We start from the raw sequence: 18,403 nt of genomic DNA on the forward strand, positions 1-18,403 counted from the left end.
CGAAGACGCTATTCAATGGAACACTGTCCCTGAGAAGTGTGGGATCGAAGGCGACCAAGAGAGGCCGGAAGTGGAGGATCAAAGACCTCGGGAACGCGTAAACTTTATAATAGGTTTCATAACTCACCGATTACCTTGCCGACATGAGAAACGAGACTTATCGTGCATTCCAGTGATCAGCGTCATCTCTTTTCTCCGCTGCGCGAGCGTTTCTGTAGCGCGATAAATATGTCGAGGACGCGAGCACGAGGAGGCGCGCAGAGTCGACCAGTCTCGTGGAATCTGGTCGACACGAAGAGCAATGGGATCGTGGTAACCTCTGATAACACGCTCTGCAGGCCTCATAACTCCTCGAAAATCATCCTTCCACCACTCGATCTCTAATTTCTCGGAAGAGATCCGACTTCCGCTCGAAACTTCCGGGATTCCGCTGTCGGATAATCAAACGCCAGACCTCGCGATATCCTGTGCGCACGTAGCTCATGCATTCCTTCAAGAGTACACCGTACGTGCGGTAATCGAACAGAGAATATTTCGGGTTTAATCAACAAACAATGATCTACGAAGCATCGTGAAATATGCTATGCACAGACGATCCCGCGATCCAGTCCATAAAAGTAGGGGCGCCAGAAGGTTCGCCAACGCTTACACGTGTGCAGCACGTTACCAATGGCGGCGTACGCTTTTACGGGGAATTCTCGTAAACTGTGGGAACGATAAAAAATGATGGTTTTCACTAAATCGCTCGAGAGCCAATTGATCGAAACCACGAGCAACGAAACAGGGTCACGACTATCAGTGACGTAGATTCGAAGAGTCGAACGCAACATAGCCAAGAACGTGGTTGAATAAGCTGGCGATGGTAGAAACGGAGAAGTATGATTTGTTTCCTCGACCAGAGTTCTAAACACCTATGCAGCCAAGCTACGAAGTACTCTGCCACTTGGACAGAAGACGCTACCCAGAGTTTGGCGAATTTATACCTCGAGGTAGCGTGGATGTAGCCAGAACAACGATAGACCGGGTCCAGTCTATTTACGGAATGCTGAATCTCGCAATAAAGATCGATTCTGTATCAGGCTCGAGCGAATCGAACGAGTGATCAAAGGGTAGAGGAGCCTAGCTCGTTAGAAAACCTCCACGGCAGCAGGGTGTAATGCTCCTGCCTTGTAATTAGTTGATAAAAGAAATAATACGGCAGACGGAACCACGTAGGCTCACGAGGAACTGTGTCACCCGTGTATATGACGTGTGGGTACACGACGTGTACATAGTCACGTACTTCGAAGTAGATGCATACCGTGTGCCGAGCGTACATTAGGTAACGAGGCTTCGTCGTGGAAAACCTATGCCTCGCTTACGTTCGCTGCTCGTCGAACATGAAAGACGAGAAAAACGGGACACTTTTGCCGCCATTCTCTAACACCTTTAACATCGTCACAGAGCAGAGGCTCTTCCACGCTGTTCATCACCGAATTGGAACATCGTGTGCTCCGCGCGGATCCTGAAAACCAAGCTTCGTTTCAATTTTGCCGGAACGTTTCCCTCGAGTCGCGTGTTCTCGGTTAAATGACCATAATGGGAGATGGAGTGGAAGAAGGAGGAAGACGGCGAAGAACGTCCGTTTTGGCGGATCTGCTGAGAAAACAGACGTTCGTCACGATGCTGGCGCACACTGGAATCACCTATATTTAGTGGCGGCCAGAGTGTTGACGCATGTAACTTCGCGTCATGCTTTGCGTGTGCAGAATATTCCAACACACGACTGCTTAAATATATCTACGCGTAAGGTCGCAAGAGCGTTCCCGATGATATAGTACGTGGTCATCGGTTACTCCCGAGAGCGTGGCCCACTTTGTGGCTATCGGGCTTCTCGATAAATTTAGGAACGATGTGCAGCCTAGACGCGGACGCGTAATATTCTTGCGTCACGTCTACGATGAACGTGTGGCCGAGTCCGCCATTATGTTCTAGCTGCGATTTCTCATCGACCGTTTTCTTCGCAGCCTGCAGGTGTCACGAGCTGATTAACCTGGGTGAGACGTTGCTGTGTCTCGTTTAATAGGAAGAGACCTTCAACGGTTAATTATAAAGGTGACAAACTGCCCAAGAGATAAAGGTTAGGTGAAAGAAAATGGTACAGAACTCGGTGATCTGTGGTTACACACACCGAACCTGTGGCTAAATCGTGTCTAGAGCTATTTGTCACCGATTATTCTCCCCGTGACAAGTTCGCAGGTGTCACGAGCTGATAAACCTAGGTCAGACGTCGTGGTGTCTTTGGCATTTAACTGTAAAGGTGTCAAGCTATCCAAGCCGAGGTCACGAATATTAAGTAAAATATTGTAAAATTGGAAAATGCGAAAATTCGAAACCAATCTTGTATCGGTTCTCCGCTGAACATGGCTGAATTACACTCCAGAGGTGTCTTTCATCGATCATTTTCTTCGCACCGAGTCTGCAGATGTTACGAGCTGATAAACCTGGGTGAGACGTTACGATGTTCCATTTGATAGAAAAAGACCTTCGACGTCTAATTATAAAGGTGTTAAACTATTTAAACCAGGAGCACGAAGGTTAGACGAAAAGGAACGGTGTGGAAGAGCAGAGTCTAGAAGTTCGAATCGAATAAGTTGTATTTGAACGCTGTTTCGAAGGCTTTGGGAACTTATAATTGGTCTAAGCGCCCTTCAGGGAGTTTCCTTCGTGATTTATCGAGGTCAAAAAGAATTTTTAGATCTATCGTGGCAAAACTGAGGACAGACGAGAGCGTGGTCGGGCGGACGAGAGGATCTACATTTCGGAGAGGGAAATTTCGCAAGGAAACTGGTCGTATCGCGTGTAAACGCTTCGACCTCTCGAGGTCGTTCAAATGCCATCCACTGCATCGTAAATTCAGGTTAATTAAATCGAGCATGATCGAAAGTTGAACAAACTTGTTCCACGATGCTGCAGCCGATGCACGGTCCACCGATCGATTCGAGAGAAACGAAATTCGATTAAAAATTGTTCGTTCGAAATTCTCGCGTGAAAATGATCGTGAAACGATGGTCGCCAGGGTACGCGGTGCCATCGATTCGATTATGTCAGTTTAACGAGCAGTAGGAAGCGGGGAATTGATTTTCGAACAAGTAGGAGTGCCTCGATTTTTCTCCACGGACATCCCCGCCTACTCGGCTCGTTTTGCAAAACTTAGTGGCGGCTCATTTGTTCCACCTCGGTCTTTCATTTCCTCTCGAGCAGCGCAGGATCACGAGAAAACGCGACCCAGGCATCGGCAATCGATTGGTAATTATTCTTCACGTCCGGTTCCATTACGCTGCTATCGCAACTCGCGTCCCAATACGTCTTTCCATACAGTCATCGAATAAAAACTTACCGAAATTTTATTTAACACGGATTAAAGCTAAGAAAATTAATATATACATAAATAAATGAGCAAAAAAAACTTTTTAAATAAAAATAATATTTTCTTGTTCGTAAAGTTATGGATCAAAATTGAACAAAACAAAAGTTTCTTGTCCCAAAGAAAACGATTATTATTTTATATTAAGAATATCAAAGTTACTTTTTAGCCAACCTAATATTCATGATTCTAATATAATTTCCATTTTAAGGTAATGGATATTTACCTGGCTAATTTGCGTGACTATTCGTACCGTACTTCGTGACTCGACCAGATCTGGAAAATATTTCCTTTCCACTTTTTCTCCGCGAAAATATTTGAAAATATTTCAAGATACTCAAAGTCACTTAAAAACGCGAAAACGTAAATTTATCTACAAGTACGAATGCCTGGAATATCCGATGAGAGCATTATCAGCGGTGTACTATCTTAGAAGCTGAATGTCGACTAATCGAATTATCAACTTTCGCCTTGAAAAGTTGCTTCATAATCGTATATAAAATTCAAACGTTTCTTCGGCCGGCATTCCCATTGTTCCGAGGCAAGGTAGCACCGACAACGAAGGTCTTTCCGAAAAAGCAAATCAGCAAGTTCCGAGATAAACCGATTAATCTGTGATTTTATAATCAAGGTTGAAAATTTGTTGCGGGAACCCATCGATCAAACGGTTAATCCTCTAGTATCAGATAAGCGCAACTTTGCACGGATGACGCAAAAAAGAAAAAGAAGAAAAACAATGGTGAGATAAGCAACTGTAACGAAGAAAGGTTTCGACTCTTTGATTAACAAATCGATAGATAACTGATAAAAGTTTGAATATTTCGAAAATATTCCGCGAAAATGATCCATTTATCGTGCTCATGCTGCACCATGGTTCAGAGAATTGCACGGTATCGCGTCGAATCGTGCTGTATTATCCGTTTCGATAAAATCGTTCAAATATGAGAAACGAAAGTAAGATCCACGTCCACCTTTCGAGATATCGACATACCAGCCGACTCCAATTACTCCGTTCATCGCTCTCCTCGCTCGGAACGCTCGGAACGCTCGAAACGCTCTTTCTCCTAGCGATAATTTTTTAATAAGCGATCGATAAACGAAGTTGGAGAAAACGTTCGATTGTTTGGCGAAGAAACGGACTCGCGCAGGATCGCTTTTGCTGCAATCTCTCCGATCCGGAGCGTTCTCCACGCCAGCTTCCTTTCGCCACCGCCCCAGCTGGGCTGAGAGTTCTATTGTCTGGTTTAAAATAAACGGGCCATTCAAACGCGCATTGCTCAGTCCTTATCAATAGCCGGGGAAATAAAGAAGACGTAGAGGGTGGGGCGAGAAACAGAGAAAAGGAAGAAACGAGAAATAAACGACGTTTCTTCCTTCCACGAGAGTATGGGAAGCGATTAACAAGGTTAATAATATAACGTCGATGAAAGGCGACGCTTTGAGCGGCCCCAGGTCGGACCGAGATCGCTGGTGCACGATAAACTTGCACGTAATCAACCAGAGGCATAATTAACTACGACGCAATTAGTTCACCTTCGACGCGATGTGCACCCGCTATTCCGTCCATTCTCTCTCTCTCTCTCTGTTACCCTCTGTTCCGAGTGGCCCGATGTTACGACCGAAATCTATTGCGGGGGACATCAAAGAACCTGTACCAGTTCGTCGATTAACGAAATGGACCACTCGCCTTCCGATAAATGCATCACGTGCTTAACTCATTCGCGACTGATAACGCGAATTCTCTTTACCGATGGTTTGAATTTCCTTTTCCAACATGGCCGTTATACTTCCAATATGGCCGCTTACTCCGTAACGACATCTGTAATTTTTTAGTCCCAGTAACGAGAATGCATCGGTAGTAGCAAAAGTGGTTTAAGTCGCGTATGCTTTGCTTGAATATAGCCAACATTCCGCGATTCGAAATTATCGCAGATTAAGAGATTAATTGCGACAAAGACACTCCGGGTGATACAATGGCCGCCAGTGTGTCGGCTACAGCGTTAATCATAGATAGAGTAGAATTCCTTTCGTACTCGACTTTCATGGAAACGGAATCACGAATAAAGATTCGAATGCTTCAGGTATGAGCCTAGAGATTTATGCCTGTAATAAGGAAACATCCTGATCGCTGTTCAAAGCTGATGGCTTAGAAGGACGTTGATCCACCGGTTGATCAGACAGCGTCAAGGTGAAATGACGAATCCTCGAGGTGGAAAAAATTTGAGGTCGATGATGCGAATCATGGTGGCCTCGCTGGCACTCGAGAACGCATCGCTCACGAACGGAAGCAAAATTGTCCATGGGGTACGTTCGGAAGAACGGAAACTATATTTCAAGATCGCTACGGTAGATAATCTTTCGTCATGGAAGATTCATAAAGTTACAGAGAGCAGCGTAACAATCGGCAGTGGGTTTCTCGAAACTCCTCGAGACTCGAAAAAGTTTCGAGAAGTCGAAACTTTCCATCTTCTCCCGTGATTCCACGTTCTCGAAAAGTATAAAATCGATGGACGAAGGAGTTCGCGAAATATAGTCGGATCAGTCTTCGTTTTTAAATATCTCGATTTACGTAGATTAACGATCGATCGTGATCACAGAAATACGAAATCACCCGAACGAGTGGGTGCTAAATAAAATTATTTAGTGGTAACAGAAGAAAAGATAAGGAGAATGTAAGAATTAGGTTGCAACTGCTAATAAAGATATAATGGAATTGTAATTGGTTCGAGAAATAGTGGAGGTCATAAAACCAGTCAAGTGCTAAAGTACGACTGTTGCGACTTCCGAAACAGAGACTTAAGATATTTCGAAGAGATAAAGTGCTCGAGCGTCAATAAATGTCGTGCAGTGTCTATTTGACATGAGTTCTTCCATCCCCGAGTGTCTGTCGATAATGGTTTACGAAGAGCACAGGTTCTTTTAGTTGCTCCAAGTACTAAACAGAATTTACTGGTACTAAATTGGCAGTAACCGGTAGTTAATGAAGTAAGTTCAAATTGAAAGTTAGCACTAGAACTACCAAATCAGTCGAAGCGATTAGTTTCAGGCTTCACGCTTTAGCGATTATTTAAAGCGCATAACTGCTTCTGGCAAAATTAACGTTCATTTTTCCTCGCATAGAAACTGCCTGAACAATTACGTACACCTAATTATTTTCGATATGCCACAATTAGGCACGTATTACGGGCCAGCAGTTCTACTGCTTAATTTTTGCTACTTTACTTCTCCTTAAATCTACAAAAGCTGGTCAAATGACCGTTCATAGCAAACAAAGGAACGTAAAATGGAGGTTGTTACTAGCAATAACGGAGAAATAAGATCTTTTTCGTTGTCAAATTCTTGACTTTAGGAATTTCAACCTTCCGCGAATTTTCGCCATGATCAAAAGCGTCTAGAGACTTTGGAAAGGTTTAGACCACGGTAGGTTCGACGTGGAATAGCTGCAGCTACAGAGTACAAATAGCGCCGAGTGTCGGAGACATCAGTGGTGCCATTTCAGCTTCAACCGAGACCGCCATTAAGTTACGACAATTTACGACCTCGCTGTGTCTCGAACCAACGTTTACAATGTTGTTCACCTGAATCGCTGAACTGCTACGAGACAGAGGCTTGCTTCCTGACCCAAATTCCGAGAGGAACTTCAGCCTAGAGGCTAGATGCGAGGAGCATAATCTAACCGGTTGCGAAATGACGGAATCGTGTTGGACTATTGCCGGAAGACGGTTGTTGCTCACGAACGATTAACGTAATACAGAAACACGATGGAAGAAGCAAGCGAGCGTAAACCTGAGAGCAACGCATTCACCTTGGGCCCGCGAAGGGGATACGGAATCACGAAGGCCACCGGTAAAAATAAGAGGAAAGAGAGCGAGAGCCTCGTATTTCCAATGATCTCGTACTATTTAAATATTTATTCTACGCCTTGCTCGTCTGTGTAACTATTTAACGTTTCAGCTTTTGCACGCAATAAATATATCCTCGGGATTAGCGCCGATTTTTATCGCCAACCGTCTGTACTCGCGATGCTGAGATGACACGTAGAATTAGTCATTGTGTTTTTCACCTTTATCATCGTAGTAGCTTTAACAATCGATTATATAACCATGGACAAACGGTTTGCCGAGTTGCAGCTGATTCGTGAAAGAAGATTTCGCAAATATATGTAGAATTCTTGATAAACGAACGAGGATTATTATCGCGAACCTTCTATATTAACGATGTCAGGATAACGCGTAGAATTAGTCACTTTTTCACGTTTATACTCGTGACCGTGATGATTAAGTATATAACGATGATCGAACGGTTTGTCATGCTGCAGCTGCATCTATTTGAGGTCGGGATGTCTTCCAAATGTACGGAAAGACCTTGACAATCGAAAATTTGCAATATTTCGTATCGAATAGAAAGCCCGAGAGCGAAGGAAGATTGGCGTGCATCATGGAAGAAGATGGAAAAATAATTCCAAGGTGTCACACAGCGGAAAGAAGCTTTTCGTTCCACGACTTCTTGCCAACAGCTGCGTCGGGACTCACACGCAGCACTCCCTGGCAAGTATTCGCGCCACGATCAATCCTCTAAATATTTGAGGGCAGCCGATCAGTTCTTCGCTTACAAGTTGAAAGCAAATGTCGAACAGCTGTCGTCGAAGGAAATGACCTCTTGGTCGTTTGCTGCATCGTGATTCGACGATACCGTAATTCCTACCGAGCACCTAGAAAACCCTCCATGCAAATGCAACCATCGGTTCATCCTTTGATCTGGAGATTTCGTTCTCCGTGGAAGTCACTCCTAAATTCACGCTCGAGACGAACTGAAAGATAATTGAACAGATGAAAGAAAAGAAAAATAAAAAAAAATATAAAGATGCAAAAGGAAGGGACTTAATTCAATTTCTTCTTCGTGCAGATTCTTTGTGACGACAGGTCACTTGGTATATATCTGGAGTATATTTTAGGGGAAGGTTAAAGCTTCCGGCCTGGAACGTTCCGCCATTGAACCATACATTATTCATAACTATGTGGGTGACGCACGCTGTAATTCGATGGGTTCGACCCGCACTTAATAGATTCATATTGTGCGTATACCTAAGTGCATGCACGCGATATCGCATGTAAATTGAATTTTATTCGGAACCCCACCTGTGATGTGCCAATATCGTCCGACTGATCATCTTAACATACCGAGAAATTTATAGCATTCTTTACATTTTTCGTCCGTGTAAATCATAGCTCCCACTTGCCAAGGTTTTATCTGGGTAAGAAAAAAGAAAAAACGTTAGATGAACGTAATCGTATGCATAAAACGTACGAGGTTAGTCGTAAACATGTATCGCATATTCCAACGAAACATCGAAACTTCCCGTGTGCCGCTCAGCTATTGCACCTTGTGCTTTCGTGTGTATACCGTATTGGCATTAAGACAGTAACCATCGACCAAAAACTTAAGCGCGTCACATTTCGCATAGGTAGATAAACTCTTGCCAAAAATCAAAACGGTATTCGCGTTTTGTACAATTCGTCAAACTCTGGGACGAAAAAAGATCCATTCGTCATTTCCGTTACTCCCGTTTCACCCAACGCACTGCTAGGTTATGTTCGAAAAGCGGGCCAGCTATTTCGCGGAAATATCAACGAGAAAATTAAACACTTGTCTCTATATTCCATAAATACCGGTAATCGCTTTTCAACGATCGTCTGTGTTTAACGGCAGCATTGAATCGTTATCACAGCAGGTATCGCGACTCATTAAAACGCTCCACGTGCTTTATACTATCCAGTTGGACGCTGGTGCACGCGACGACCGTAACCGATCCTGGCGGAGCGGGTTGATTTAACGTTCGTTCGCCACTGTCGAATCGAGCCGAAAGGAGCCGAGTGTAGGCGGACTCAGCCGAAGTAAACCGAACGTGCTCGAGTCAAGGCGAATCGAACCGCGGCCGATTCGTTACTCGGAAGACAATAGACCGTTTCATTCGGTCGATCGCGCGCGTCGTCGACATCCGTAACGTGGAATTCCAATAATAACGCGTCGACTGGTCGCCGGGAATGCGATTACTCAATGCTTCAGTTCGCTCCGTAACACGTCGATACCGCGACGAATACTAATTTTTCGCGCGGTCTTGCACTCCCGGGCAACGTTCCCGATCGTTGTCGGCCAGACGTGAATATAAATCGACCGTGCGGGTCGATGTTTATTTGCTCGTTTACGAGCGGCGGTTCTTTGGTTCGGACGGAAATTACGCACGAGTACCGGTTGAAAGATAGTCTATTACAACACTTCTCGATCATGTCCGATACATCGGAAGCAACGAGAAAGGTCAACGACCTAAGGTTTCTTTTCCGTAATGATCGATACATAGTTGCATCGATTGTCTTTTAATGCTCCGAGAAACGTAATTTTTTCGCATCGGGCAAGATTCAAGAGCTTTGTTATTTGCGTCGATATTTAACCTGATCGCTTTCCTTTTGTTCCCTTCGGTATAGCCGTTTTGTCACCTTTATCCTATGTTATTATAATCCTCGGATCGACTCAATAGCATTATGGCGCACGGTAGGTTTCATGCGTTTAGTAACTAAATAATAACGCCACGGCCGGGCAATAAAGCTGAATAACGAACGCAGCATTATATTAAACCAATGTAATATTTAATCAACGACTGGCGAAATGATTGTGGGTGAAGTACGATAAAACATTATAAATAAACGCGTAATCAGCTTGAACACTGTGAAATGTGTATCGCGATGAATTTTAATGCGCGGTATATTTGAAAAAAAAAAGCTGACGGGAAGGCCAATCGGTACAAGCTGGTATAATTAAATGGGTCACCGATAAAGTGAACAAGGTCATGCAAATGATCGATACGAACCGCATCTTTCGATAATTTAATTCGATAAAATCCTGTATGAGAAGCTTTTAATCACACACATAGGTAGAGAGGAAGAGAGTGCATGTTTCACCTAGAGTTAGATTCATCCCTTTTCTAACGGGAAAAAAATTTACGCGCGTTAATTTTAGCGAATCGTATAAGGTTTACCGGGTCATTTATTTTCCCACCGACAGATCGCTTATGAATTTTCCAACGGATCAACAAATAACGAGCCCAAATTACCACGAGAGATCAGTATCGTTATTAATACCGGTTGATCAGGACACTTGCCCCGGGCTCCGCGTTTAAGCGAGCCGCTACTTGTCAGTTACGTCTGCATTTCGTAAAAATTAAATCAAAGTAATCGTAATGTCCAAGACCGCGTAACTGTGGGTTGCTCCAATTATATGATAATAAAAAATAAAAGTTTTCATACCACGTTTTATAAAACGTGAAACCACGATGAAACTCGGGGCATCGCGATCTCTAAGAGCGGCGCTGCATAATATAATCATGGATACCCTGACAACGCATGAACTACGCGCGAGTGATCTCGATGGATTAAAACGGAATCCAATATGTATCGAGGGATATTTAATACACGAATGTCCTCGGAAAAATACAATTCGATCATATTCGTAAAATATTGAATCGCATCAACAATATATGCACGAATATTTATCCGTTGCTCGGAATCTCGCGCGCCCCCGCTAAAAATATCAGTGAAATTCGATTCTTGATGTACGAGTGCGACCAACTCGATAGAAAATCGAACCGTGGACCGCCACTAGTTGATTCACCCCGTATATACGTCTGCCGTTAATGCGTCTTGGCAGCAGATGGAGCCAAATATAGGACGGGACTTTCTATTCATTGGAGTGTTCGTCCTCGGGCAAACGCGTGTGTATCCCGGCCTCAGGTGACATTCGTCCGAATCGTTCAATCACACTACGACTTATATTTCTGAGAGTCGTGTTGAAAGCACCTTGTTGCCTAGACTTCGCAGAGCGATACGTTTAATTGCACACGACAGTTGTTTCAAAGTTATCACGATTTATCGATGATGTATATGATTCTGTTACTTACAAAAAACCTAACCTGTAATGTTCTAGCCGTTTAGATGGTAAGGTAGATTCCATCAACACTAGAATTACCAAGAGCAACAGGGCAGTGGCGAATTCAACGGGGAGTTATGGGGCGATTAAGTCCCCCCTAACGAAAGAATTATTTTAATAAATATTACGTCGTATATTTTATTTGTAATTATTCCGATTTCATTATAACGCATAAATAACTAATAATTTAATTACCTAAGTTATAATGTCGGATAGAAATTTTGAGAAGTTTCTGGGTCCGTCATTGTAAACGCGCATATACTTTAGCAAACTCGATTTTGACCGTTGTTCAAATAGAAATATAATAATAAATACCTATTTACGTTCATCGTGCCACTTCAATTATTATTATCTGTTTATGGTATATTTAGTTACGCGCTACAGGTCACTAGTTCTAGTTAATCTCGAATAACTGAGAGGCAGAAAATAAGCTTTTTGGAGCGAATCGAATTGATTGGATTACACCGAATACGAGGAAACACGGAAATGGTAAAAGCGTGCCGGTTATAAGGTGCAAATTGCTTTCGATTCGATTCAATTTGGTCCCTGCGGATTCAATTTGACCGAGTGTGCGGCTATCTTAAGGAACATGACCCGCGATGAAACCGCGAGTCCATTGATTTACAACGGAGCGACGAGGGCAACGTTCTACTTGGAGACCCGAAAGAGGATGAAAACGACTAATTCCTTGGATCGATATCGTCAAAACTGGAAACAATGCTCGCTCGATCGGGGATTTAGCTTTATTACGGAGGGGACCAAAATTGACCTCGATACTATGCTATCTGTCCTTCGCTTGTATTCCTTTTTATCTCGCCGCTGGGAACCGAACTTCTTTTTGGGCCAAGTTGATGAGAGTCCATTGGTAGGTTTCCTGTCGTGCACACGAAACTCGGAGCCGTTATTACCACGTACTCTCGCGAGTATCGGCCGAATACGAAAGAAGAGCTGACACGTATATGCGTAGTTACACGCAGGCACGCATAAGATCATAAATAATTCATAGCCCGCGTCAAAGATCGATCTGTTAACTACCTCGAACGTGCGATTCCTATGAAGAGGTAGCGGATCATTTATCAATATTCGATAGCTCGCTTTTCTCTTCTCAACCAATCGTTCCCTTGACAGATGCATTATCTCGAGCAACTGTTCAGCTACACTTCCGAATGTGCATTCAATGTTGTCTATTGATATTTAAATTCCCTTGGAATAACCTGTTTCTTTCATACACTAGGTAAATTACGATCTCCATACGAAAACCTCCAGGTCCCTTCCGTTACATCCATCCGCGTTGTTGCTGCTCACGTTCGAAAGATACATTATCTCGTAATATTATCTATATTTCACGACCAATTGCGCAATCTTGAGGTTCGTCAATGTCGAAATTTAGCGAGCCGACAGGCGTTCAGGCGCTCTTTTCGAACCGTGGAACTTGGAGGGTAACAATAAGTGGCATTAACGCGGTACCGTGTCCTTTTAGAGACTGTCAGACGGACCCAATGGCGCAGTAGCGATCATTAATCGTCGGTCATGGGAGCAACAGACAACGGAAGGGAACGATATGCTTGGCCGAGAGATATTTACAACGGCGAGGAGAAAAAGCACGTCGGGGTACAGCGAATGGTACCATACGGATATGAGTTGCGAGTTCGAATTACCGCGGTGTAACTGGTTTCCGTGGAAATCAATACTTGGACGACGATTGATAGCGATTCCAGTGCTCAGCCGGCTCTCTTTCTATATAAGTAAAATAAACGAGAGGAACGACGCTGGTCTCCGCAACTTCTATTAAGGCGCCAGGCAATTTCTTCGGGGAAACGTAATAGTCTAGACGACGAGGAAAGACCGCCACGGTAAAGGATAGAAACCTCTTTCTCTGTCTCTCGTATTCTCCTTCTCTTTCTTTCACATGTCCACGAGATCCCTTCGTGAAAACCGGAACACTCGGACGTTCGAAACAAACCTTCCTCTTAATTGAAATTTATCATGTACCCCATCTCCGCGCCGACGATTACCATTATTAACCAAATTGAAATATATCGATTTCTTGTGCGGTGCAACGCTAACAGATGCATGCAACATGTGTTATAAATACGATTGCACGAGGCATATCGTGAAAAGAATACAGTTACGTCTGAAATCTATCAGCCAATTCGCTCGAGACATCCGTGATAAAGACGGATTCCCCTGATTGCAGGCGAATGCTCGCTAAAATAAACACGAGCCACGCTTATCGCAAAGCTCTGATCGTTCCTCGGACTGAGACAAATTTTTCCACGACCAAGATTTTCCTCGAAAGTTCGACAATCAGGGAAAGAACGCTCGAGAACTTTTTCTTGTATGAAAGAATTCGTCCGGGACGGGACACAGTTCTAACTGTACGTTCAATTACATTAAGCGTTTGACCCGGGGATACAACAAGTGATTCGAGATGTTATCCTACCATCTTTTGAGAAAATATGGAGCAAATAACTCAGGGGAATTGGAACGGAAAAAGGAAAAAAAAAGAAAAAGGAGAAGAAAGACTCTGTCAGGAAACAGCCCCTGTGCCTCTGCGAAACGAAAGACGCGTTCATTCTATGAAAACAGGAAAAGAACTTTTTTTCCAAGTAGCAACTCGTATTCCAATATGGTGAAACGTCCACCGTTTTATGACACCGCGTTTGCGAGACCACGAAAAGCGATACCGCGGAGACAGCACGAGATTTTTTTACAGAACTACAGGTAGTCTCAAGGATCTTGCATTTTTGTCGGCTGTCTGAAATGTTTCACGAATGTTTTCGCGTGGGCGTGTCCACTAATCGAGTTCTTTCAACTAGGAAAACGACATTAAAATCGATAATAAAACGCCATTAAAACGCGCGACCGTATTAAAAATAGATATCGCAAACATATATACTCGCAATTGACAAATAAAAAGGAAAAAAAGAAAGAAAGGGGGAAATATACGTAAATCGATACTCTCTAATCGATAGCAAGAGATCTACAGTATTCTGAAGCAGTTGATACAGGACGTTTCGAAAATAATGGCTGAAAGGTTTACTAATCGTGGGCGCGAAATTTGAAACGACCTTACGTTCGCGCCATTTTTCATACGCCATTATAAATTCTCTTCTTTCTTAACCTTACTTTTAAACCATAAGAATTAAACTTTGAGGAGGCATCTGACAAAGAAAAGAAAGGAAAAGAGGGAAGTACATGTAAATTAATACTATTCAAGTGACAGGAAGAGCTCCATGACATTTTAAAATAGTTGACACAACGCGGTTCGAAAATGGTGGCTCAACGGTTCCTCCAGCTGCGCGCGCGAAATTTGAAATGGCTTGTACGTTCGCGCCATTTTTCGTACGCTTTTGCGAATGCTTTCCTTTATACTTTTGGTTTCGAATCTTATAAATTGTAGTTTAAAGACTCAAGGCTAACGATGTTTTTATATATTAAGCGTTAACAAAGTGATTAAATATAATATACCTTTCGAGAGTTAACCTCTGGACTTATTATAACGTGCAAACTAACGACGAAGGCAAACACTGCGAATATTATTGTAACGCGCACATCTATGTCATATTTTCGACTTCCCAACTGACGAGACAAATAAATAATTATTACGTATACAAAAACTTTTAATGGCGCTGAATCAATGGCTTCCGAAGGATTTCCGAGAATACTACGCGCTATTCCGCTGATTACACTTTCAATATCGGCGAACACGAGAATAAACATTCACCGGCTTAAAATCGATCGTTAGATAAACAAAAGTATGTAACCGAATTGCCATGATTTTAGGCACCCGGCATCTTAATCGCGCCGATTAATCATCTTTAATTACATTGCGCGAGGAGCCATGCACAAAACCACACAAAACGGGTGGCATTAGCAGATAAGAACGATTTTACGTATAATAAAGATTTTTATTAGCCGATAACAAAGAGATATCGTCAAATATCTCGCTGTTATCTACGTTGCGCACTTTTTAAACTGCGCGGTTTATTATTCCAAAAATTGTGCGCAGAAAACGAGGTCACTATCTCCCTACCCCTTTCCCCCTCTTTCCGGCTCGTCAGAATAATAAGTCTTTAACAATACGTGCATAGGATTTTCAGAAAAGCCATTACAGATATTCTGCGTCGCGGCTGGTTATTCCGCAAACATTGCGTCGGTTTGGCGAATCATCGTTAATTAGTAAAATCAACGTATCACTAGAAACACCCTTTTTAAAATTTTGTTTCCGAACGGTAAAATGCAAACGCGAATAAGACAGCCTGCCGGTGACATCTAAATAAAGGTGGAGCATCCTCGGAAGAATGCGACGATCCTCGAAATAAATTGTCCATTTGCATCCTATTAACTCAATGGGTCAGTCAATACCGACGAACGCGCACGCAAAAATGGCGCACACACAAAACCACGGATATTTTTCGAGCGCCTACGCCACTGCGTGCAATATCACGTTCAGTGTCCACTAATCGAGTTCTTTCAACTAGGAAAACGACATTAAAATCGATAATAAAACGCCATTAAAACGCGCGACCGTATTAAAAATAGATATCGCAAACATATATACTCGCAATTGACAAATAAAAAGGAAAAAAAGAAAGAAAGGGGGAAATATACGTAAATCGATACTCTCTAATCGATAGCAAGAGATCTACAGTATTCTGAAGCAGTTGATACAGGACGTTTCGAAAATAATGGCTGAAAGGTTTACTAATCGTGGGCGCGAAATTTGAAACGACCTTACGTTCGCGCCATTTTTCATACGCCATTATAAATTCTCTTCTTTCTTAACCTTACTTTTAAACCATAAGAATTAAACTTTGAGGAGGCATCTGACAAAGAAAAGAAAGGAAAAGAGGGAAGTACATGTAAATTAATACTATTCAAGTGACAGGAAGAGCTCCATGACATTTTAAAATAGTTGACACAACGCGGTTCGAAAATGGTGGCTCAACGGTTCCTCCAGCTGCGCGCGCGAAATTTGAAATGGCTTGTACGTTCGCGCCATTTTTCGTACGCTTTTGCGAATGCTTTCCTTTATACTTTTGGTTTCGAATCTTATAAATTGTAGTTTAAAGACTCAAGGCTAACGATGTTTTTATATATTAAGCGTTAACAAAGTGATTAAATATAATATACCTTTCGAGAGTTAACCTCTGGACTTATTATAACGTGCAAACTAACGACGAAGGCAAACACTGCGAATATTATTGTAACGCGCACATCTATGTCATATTTTCGACTTCCCAACTGACGAGACAAATAAATAATTATTACGTATACAAAAACTTTTAATGGCGCTGAATCAATGGCTTCCGAAGGATTTCCGAGAATACTACGCGCTATTCCGCTGATTACACTTTCAATATCGGCGAACACGAGAATAAACATTCACCGGCTTAAAATCGATCGTTAGATAAACAAAAGTATGTAACCGAATTGCCATGATTTTAGGCACCCGGCATCTTAATCGCGCCGATTAATCATCTTTAATTACATTGCGCGAGGAGCCATGCACAAAACCACACAAAACGGGTGGCATTAGCAGATAAGAACGATTTTACGTATAATAAAGATTTTTATTAGCCGATAACAAAGAGATATCGTCAAATATCTCGCTGTTATCTACGTTGCGCACTTTTTAAACTGCGCGGTTTATTATTCCAAAAATTGTGCGCAGAAAACGAGGTCACTATCTCCCTACCCCTTTCCCCCTCTTTCCGGCTCGTCAGAATAATAAGTCTTTAACAATACGTGCATAGGATTTTCAGAAAAGCCATTACAGATATTCTGCGTCGCGGCTGGTTATTCCGCAAACATTGCGTCGGTTTGGCGAATCATCGTTAATTAGTAAAATCAACGTATCACTAGAAACACCCTTTTTAAAATTTTGTTTCCGAACGGTAAAATGCAAACGCGAATAAGACAGCCTGCCGGTGACATCTAAATAAAGGTGGAGCATCCTCGGAAGAATGCGACGATCCTCGAAATAAATTGTCCATTTGCATCCTATTAACTCAATGGGTCAGTCAATACCGACGAACGCGCACGCAAAAATGGCGCACACACAAAACCACGGATATTTTTCGAGCGCCTACGCCACTGCGTGCAATATCACGTTCTATGTATAGTCACATGGCTGTCACGAGCCACGCATTTTTCTTCGGTTTCCCTTCCCAGGATATGCATGCGGGGCGTGCCCCAGAGGGGAAAGTGACGCCTGTACAAGCTGTCAGGTTAGATCGAACGCGACTCGATCGGTGAGGATGCTTCCTGCACAGCGCTGCTGTCACGCACTGTTTGGATTACCACGCGGCTCTTCGACAAACCACCGAAAACTTCCAACTTTCTCTGGATTTGAAAATGGAAGCATAAGATAGTTCAACGAACCGTCAATGTTATTTGAAATATCGAAACTCGGAATACAATTTATGTGCCAAAGAAAAAGTTTATTTACATCCGACATGTTGTAGGTTATGCGTCAATTTGTCTCCAAATATAGGATATGTGTTGACTAACAGATTACGATACAGTATGATGCGAATGCCACAGGTGGAGATTTTCACGTTGAAATTAATGATACATTGATAGTAGATCGACGGAAATACTTGAAATAAACATCCGCGTCGTACCTCGCACCCAAGGTCGGGTTGATGGAAAAGACTGGCATGACTATAGTCACGTCGACATAACCGAAGTTTTTCAAATATCGTAGTCGTTAAAATTTTAATAAAATCCTGGTAAATACTGCGTATAAATATTCATCTTATGAATAATCTTTTACAGTTGTCAATTTACGATTAAGAAAAAATTTGCATTGCTTGATAAACAAGCGGAATTTCCTGTTTGCTAATACTCGACTGCTTGAAATTCAATGTAAGACGTATATACATCACAACGATTGCAATTTAGTCACGTGGCACATAGTAAACAACTTAGATGCAGAGCAGATCGTTTCTACGATTTTTCTGAGAGGTTAACAAACTTAAAATAATGCAAAAACCGGATATGTTCTGCTGA

The 18,403-nt window shown here is 42.6% G+C and overlaps 1 protein-coding gene across 2 annotated transcripts in view; it reads right to left on the reverse strand.

The window, feature by feature from the left end:
• tow (target of wingless) overlaps positions 1 to 18,403 on the reverse strand; it is a 35,023-nt gene that overhangs the window by 8,781 nt on the left and 7,839 nt on the right. The window lies entirely within an intron of this gene.

Source organism: Eufriesea mexicana, unplaced genomic scaffold (assembly GCF_001483705.2).
Source record: "Eufriesea mexicana isolate 0111107269 unplaced genomic scaffold, ASM148370v2 scaffold58, whole genome shotgun sequence".
In the NCBI taxonomy this organism is placed as follows: Eukaryota; Metazoa; Arthropoda; class Insecta; order Hymenoptera; family Apidae; genus Eufriesea; species Eufriesea mexicana.